Raw genomic sequence first — 7,500 nt, forward strand, 5'->3', positions numbered from 1 at the left:
TTCATCTTAAATCCTCATATAGGACTTCCGAGAGCTCTTTGAAAGGTATTCTATTTGAAAACGCTTACCACCCTCAAAGTCGCACTTTTCTGGGCATTTTTAAAGTGTGACCGTTGTCTGAAAATGTTCTGAAAATCGTGTCCCCGAAAATCTCCGGGTACCCCGCCAACCTCCCCTGCCAACAATTGCAACCGTAAGGTCGGGCGGTAGGCCTACCGTCCAGGAGGCCCCAAAGCCCGCAAAACGCCATTTTGCCATTTTCTCATCGGGACTTCCGAGGGGAACTCATTAACGAGCTCCAGGAGTGGTATGCCAGAAATTGCAACTTGACCCGTCGCCGGGCACACCCGCTACTCTCTGCGGGAATACCCCCACCGGGTGCCGGGTAAAGGCCTCGGATCTGACCTCATGGACTTCCGTCTGCGCACGGATTTTGCTCTCGCGGGCGCAAGAGCCACTTTCCACGGCCTGCCAACGCAATCCGAAGTGCATTGGCCAACCATTACAACGGGAAACACTTTGCCTCTCCGCCAGAGACTAAGTCCAATTGGTTAACCATTTCTCAGGAAAACACTTTGCCTCTCTGCCAGAGACTAAGTCCAATTGGTTAATCATTTCTCAAGGCCGCAATTTGCCTGCCGTTCAGAGACCAAGTCCAATTGGTTAACCATTTCTCTTGAAAACACTTTGCCTCTCTGCCAGAGACTAAGTCCAATTGGTTAACCATTTCTCTTGAAAACACTTTGTCTCTCCGCCAGAGACTAAGTCCAATTGGTTAACCATTTCTCTTGAAAACACTTTGCCTCTCTGCCAGAGACTAAGTCCAATTGGTTAACCATTTCTCGTGAAAACACTTTGCCTCTCTGCCAGAGACTAAGTCCAATTGGTTATCCATTTCTCTTGAAAACACTTTGTCTCTCCGCCAGAGACTAAGTCCAATTGGTTAACCATTTCTCTGGAAAACACTTTGCCTCTCTGCCAGAGACTAAGTCCAATTGGTTAACCATTTCTCTTGAAAACACTTTGCCTCTCTGCCAGAGACTAAGTCCAATTGGTTAACCATTTCTCTTGAAAACACTTTGTCTCTCCGCCAGAGACTAAGTCCAATTGGTTAACCATTTCTCTTGAAAACACTTTGCCTCTCTGCCAGAGACTAAGTCCAATTGGTTAACCATTTCTCAGGAGCTCACCGAGGGCAATCTGTAACGTCTCGCGGGCCCGGGGGCCCCTTTGCACGGCCTGCCAATGCAATCCGAGCCGCACTGTCCTTCGTTTGGTTAACCATTTCTCAGGGGCACACCGAGGGCACCCTGCATTGTCTCGCGGGCCCGGAGGCCACTTTGCACGGCCTGCCAACGCAATGCGAGGTGCTTCGCCCTTGGCCGCCTTCCCGGCCGGCTTCGGGACGTTTCGGGGGCTCTCACCGGGGCAAATCCGGTCCCCCGGGCGATTAGGAGGCCTCCCCGGGCAGGCCCGGGCTTCAGGCCGCCGCTTTTCCATCCCGGCCGAAAGAGGCGAAAAATGCCGAAAATGGCCAAAAATGGCCGCCGGCAGGGCCTCTCGGTCGGTTTGGCGGCAGCCTGGGTCGGTCCCTGCAGACCTGGAGGCTCGAGAAGGTTTTTGGCGATGTCGACCGATTCTCGATTTGCCACCTCCTACTATTCTGCAGGTACCCCGCCAACCTCCCCTGCCGACAATTCCAACCGTAAGGTCGGGCGGTAGTCCTACCGACGAAGAGGCCCCAAAGCCCGCAAAACGCCATTTTGCCCTTTCCTCATCGGGACTTCCGCGGGGAACTCATTAACCAGCTCCATGAGTGGCATGCCAGAAATTGCAACTTGACCCGTCGCCGGGCAGATTCGCTACTCTCTGCGGGAATACCCCCACCGGGTGCCGGGTAAAGGCCTCGGATCTGACCTCATGGACTTCCGTCTGTGCACGGATTTTGCTCTCGCGGGCCCAAGAGCCTCATTGCCCGGCCTGCCAATGCAACCCGAGGTCCATTGGCCTCATTGGTTAATTATTTCTCGAGAAAACACTTTGCCTCTCCGCCAGAGACTAAGTCCAATTGGTTAATCATTTCTCAAGGCCACAATTTGCCTGCCGTTCAGAGACTAAGTCCAATTGGTTAACCATTTCTCTTGAAAACACTTTGCCTCTCTGCCAGAGACTAAGTCCAATTGGTTAACCATTTCTCTTGAAAACACTTTGCCTCTCTGCCAGAGACTAAGTCCAATTGGTTAACCATTTCTCGTGAAAACACTTTGCCTCTCTGCCAGAGACTAAGTCCAATTGGTTATCCATTTCTCTGGAAAACACTTTGTCTCTCCGCCAGAGACTAAGTCCAACTGGTTAACCATTTCTCGTGAAAACACTTTGCCTCTCCGCCAGAGACTAAGTCCAATTGGTTAATCATTTCTCAAGGCCACAATTTGCCTGCCGTTCAGAGACCAAGTCCAATTGGTTAACCATTTCTCTTGAAAACACTTTGCCTCTCTGCCAGAGACGAAGTCCAATTGGTTAACCATTTCTCTTGAAAACACTTTGTCTCTCCGCCAGAGACTAAGTCCAATTGGTTAACCATTTCTCTTGAAAACACTTTGCCTCTCTGCCAGAGACTAAGTCCAATTGGTTAACCATTTCTCGTGAAAACACTTTGCCTCTCTGCCAGAGACTAAGTCCAATTGGTTATCCATTTCTCTTGAAAACACTTTGTCTCTCCGCCAGAGACTAAGTCCAATTGGTTAACCATTTCTCTGGAAAACACTTTGCCTCTCTGCCAGAGACTAAGTCCAATTGGTTAACCATTTCTCTGGAAAACACTTTGCCTCTCTGCCAGAGACTAAGTCCAATTGGTTAACCATTTCTCTTGAAAACACTTTGCCTCTCTGCCAGAGACTAAGTCCAATTGGTTAACCATTTCTCTTGAAAACACTTTGTCTCTCCGCCAGAGACTAAGTCCAATTGGTTAATCATTTCTCTTGAAAACACTTTGCCTCTCCGCCAGAGACTAAGTCCAATTGGTTAACCATTTCTCGTGAAAACACTTTGCCTCTCTGCCAGAGACTAAGTCCAACTGGTTAACCATTTCTCTTGAAAACACTTTGCCTCTCTGCCAGAGACTAAGTCCAATTGGTTAACCATTTCTCGTGAAAACACTTTGTCTCTCCGCCAGAGACTAAGTCCAATTGGTTAACCATTTCTCGTGAAAACACTTTGCCTCTCTGCCAGAGACTAAGTCCAATTGGTTAACCATTTCTCAGGGGCTCACCGAGGGCAATCTGTAACGTCTCGCGGGCCCGGGGGCCCCTTTGCACGGCCTGCCAATGCAATCCGAGCCGCACTGTCCTTCGTTTGGTTAACCATTTCTCAGGGGCACACCGAGGGCACCCTGCATTGTCTCGCGGGCCCGGAGGCCACTTTGCACGGCCTGCCAACGCAATGCGAGGTGCTTCGCCCTTGGCCGCCTTCCCGGCCGGCTTCGGGACGTTTCGGGGGCTCTCACCGGGGCAAATCCGGTCCCCCGGGCGATTAGGAGGCCTCCCCGGGCAGGCCCGGGCTTCAGGCCGCCGCTTTTCCATCCCGGCCGAAAGAGGCGAAAAATGCCGAAAATGGCCAAAAATGGCCGCCGGCAGGGCCTCTCGGTCGGTTTGGCGGCAGCCTGGGTCGGTCCCTGCAGACCTGGAGGCTCGAGAAGGTTTTTGGCGATGTCGACCGATTCTCGATTTGCCACCTCCTACTATTCTGCAGGTACCCCGCCAACCTCCCCTGCCGACAATTCCAACCGTAAGGTCGGGCGGTAGTCCTACCGACGAAGAGGCCCCAAAGCCCGCAAAACGCCATTTTGCCCTTTCCTCATCGGGACTTCCGCGGGGAACTCATTAACCAGCTCCATGAGTGGCATGCCAGAAATTGCAACTTGACCCGTCGCCGGGCGCACTCGCTGCTCTTTGCGGGAATACCCCCACCGGGCGCCGGGTAAGAGCCTCGGATCTGACCTCATGGGCTTCCGTCCTCGCACGGATTTTGCTCTCCCGGGCCCAGGGGCCACTTTCCCCGGCCTTGCGAAGGCAATCGGAGGTGCTTCGCCCTCGAAACCGCCTTCCCGGCCGGCTTCGGGACGTTTCCGGGGCAAATCCGGTCCCGCGGGCGAAGGGGAGCCTTCCCCGGGCACGCCCGGGCTTCAGGCCGCCGCTTTCCGTGACCTACCGAAAGACGCGAAAAATGCCGAAAATGGCCAAAAATGGCCGCCCGGCACGGCCTCGCGGTCGGTTTGGGGGCAGCCTGGGTCGGTCCCTGCAGACCTGGAGGCTCGAGAAGGCACTTGGCGATGTCGACCGATTCTCGATTTGCCACCTCCTACTATTCTGCAGGTACCCCGCCAACCTCCCCAGCCAACAAATCGCAAATGCCGATCGGCGGGTGACCGTCCGGTAGTCATGCCGACGAAGAGGCACCTAGGCCCCGCAAACGCTTCCAAATCCGACCCCATCCCGGACCGGTTCTTTTTTAAAAAAGGCTCCCAGGACTCCGGATTTTTTCCTGCCGCACTCGGGACCACCCGACGGACACGAAACCGGGAACCTTTCCCCGGTCCGACCCTCCTCGGCCCGGCCAGCCGACGTCGAAGCGGCCGACTGGTTAATGATTTCACCCTGCTCCGACGTGACGCGTTTTCCAACCGCGCATGCGCGGCTCTGCCTCCCGAACCGCCCCCTCACGTGAGGGCTCTGGGTCCGCCCCCCGGCAGCCATTTCCTCCTGCCGGTCCGTTATTTTACGCCGTTTTTCGCCCTCCAGCCCTGCCGGAATGCTGCCTGCTCGCTGGTTAACCATTTCGCTCCCTGCACTTCGGCTTCTGCCCTGCTGGGGAAGCCCGCTGCTGCCTCTAACCGTACTCACGGGCGGGCGGCTCTGCTGCGCGGCCTCCGGCCACGCCCCCTCACCTGGTTTGCTGGGAACCCGCCCCCGGCAGCCTGTTACTCGTGCCGGTTCGGTCTTATCGGCCCTTTTTGCACCTTCCCTGCCTGCTGGCATGCTTCGGCTCACCGGTCAACCGGTTCCCCGTTCTCCACTTAGACTTTTGAGCTGCGGGGCTGGTCTGCCGCGAACTGCACCCGTATTACGGGGCGGGCGGCTCTACTGCCCGTACGGCTGCCCTGCCTGTTAACTGGTTAACCGTTTCCCCGTCCAAGTACTTCGTCCCTGGACCTGCCGGTGTGTTCTGCAGCTAACTGCACCCGTATTACGGGGCGGGACGCTCCGCTTACCGGCCGGCTGCCATGCCTGCTTAACTGGTCAACCATTTACTCACATATACTTAGCCCCTGGAGCTGCTGGGCTGGTCGGCGACCTAACTGCACCCTTGTTGCCGGGAGGTCGGCACTAATTGCCGGCCGGCCGGCTGCCCTGCCTGCTAACTGGTAAACCCTTTACCCACATGTACTTAGCCCCTGGATACTGATGGGCTGTTCTGCACCTAACTGCACCCTGATTAGCGGGCGGGCGGCTGTAATTGCCGGCCGGCTGCTCTGCCTGCTAACTGGTTAACCATTGACCCACATGTACTTAGCCCCTGGAAACAGAGGGGCTGTTCTGCACCTAACTGCACCCTTATTAGCGGGCGGACAGGCGGCCGGCTCTAATTACCGGCCGGCCGGCTGCCCTGCCTGCTAACTGGTTAACCATTTACCCACATGTACTTAGCCCCTGGAAACTGATGGGCTGTTCTGCACCTAACTGCACCCTTATTAGCGGGCGGACAGGCGGCCGGCTCTAATTACCGGCCGGCCGGCTGCCCTGCCTGCTAACTGGTTCACCATTTACCCACATGTCCTTAGCCCCTGGATACTGATGGGCTGTTCTGCACCTAACTGCACCCTGATTAGCGGGCGGGCGGCTCTAATTGCCGGCCGGCTGCTCTGCCTGCTAACTGGTTAACCATTGACCCACATGTACTTAGCCCCTGGAAACTGAGGGGCTGTTCTGCACCTAACTGCACCCTTACTAGCGGGCGGACAGGCGGCCGGCTCTAATTACCGGCCGGCCGGCTGCCCTGCCTTGCTAACTGGTTAACCATTTACCCACATGTACTTAGCCCCTGGAAACTGATGGGCTGTCCTGCACCTAACTGCACCCTTACTAGCGGGCGGGCGGCTGTAATTAGCGGCCGGCTGCCCTGCCTGCTAACTGGTTCATCATTTACCCACATGTACTTAGCCCCTGGAGCTGCTGGGCTGGTCGGCACCTAACTGCAGCCCTATGGCCGGGAGGTCGGCTCTAATTACCGGCCGGCCGGCTGCCCTGCCTGCTAACTGGTTAATCATTTACCCACATGTACTTAGCCCCTGGAGCTGCTGGGCTGGTCGGCACCTAACTGCACCCGTAATGGCCGGGAGGTCGGCTCTAATTACCGGCCGGCTGCCCTGCCTGCTAACTGGTTAACCATTTACCCACATGTACTTAGCCCCTGGAGCTGATGGGCTGTTCTGCACCGAACTGCACCCTGATTAGCGGGCGGGCGGCTCTAATTGCCGGCCGGCTGCCCTGCCTGCTAACTGGTTAACCATTTACCCGCATGTACTTAGCCCCTGGAGCTGCTGGGCTGGCCGGCACCTAACTGCACCCTTATCACCGGGCGGGCGGCTCTAATTACCGGCCGGCCGGCTGCCCTGCCTGCTAACTGGTTCACCATTTACCCACATGTACTTAGCCCCTGGAGCTGCTGGGCTGGCCGGCACCTAACTGCACCCTTATCACCGGGCGGGCGGCTCTAATTACCGGCCGGCCGGCTGCCCTGCCTGCTAACTGGTTAACCATTTACCCACATGTACTTAGCCCCTGGAAGCTGATGGGCTGTTCTGCACCTAACTGCACCCTGATTAGCGGGCGGGCGGCTGTAATTGCCGGCCGGCTGCATTGCCTGCTAACTGGTTAACCATTGACCCACATGTACTTAGCCCCTGGAAACAGAGGGGCTGTTCTGCACCTAACTGCACCCTTAATAGCGGGCGGACAGGCGGACGGCTCTAATTACCGGCCGGCCGGCTGCCCTGCCTGCTAACTGGTTAACCATTTACCCACATGTACTTAGCCCCTGGAAACTGATGGGCTGTTCTGCACCATACTGCACCCTTATTAGCGGGCGGACAGGCGGCCGGCTCTAATTACCGGCCGGCCGGCTGCCCTGCCTGCTAACTGGTTCACCATTTACCCACATGTCCTTAGCCCCTGGAAGCTGATGGGCTGTTCTGCACCTAACTGCACCCTTATTAGCGGGCGGGCGGGCGGCTCTAATTGCCGGCCGGCTGCTCTGCCTGCTAACTGGTTAACCATTGACCCACATGTACTTAGCCCCTGGAGCTGATGGGCTGTTCTGCACCTAACTGCACCTTGATTAGCGGGCGGGCGGCTCTAATTGCCGGCCGGCTGCTCTGCCTGCTAACTGGTTAACCATTTACCCACATGTACTTAGCCCCTGGAAAATGATGGGCTGTTCTGC

The sequence above is a fragment of the Cetorhinus maximus genome, unplaced genomic scaffold (assembly GCF_964194155.1).
Source record: "Cetorhinus maximus unplaced genomic scaffold, sCetMax3.hap1.1 HAP1_SCAFFOLD_631, whole genome shotgun sequence".
Taxonomy (NCBI): domain Eukaryota; kingdom Metazoa; phylum Chordata; class Chondrichthyes; order Lamniformes; family Cetorhinidae; genus Cetorhinus; species Cetorhinus maximus.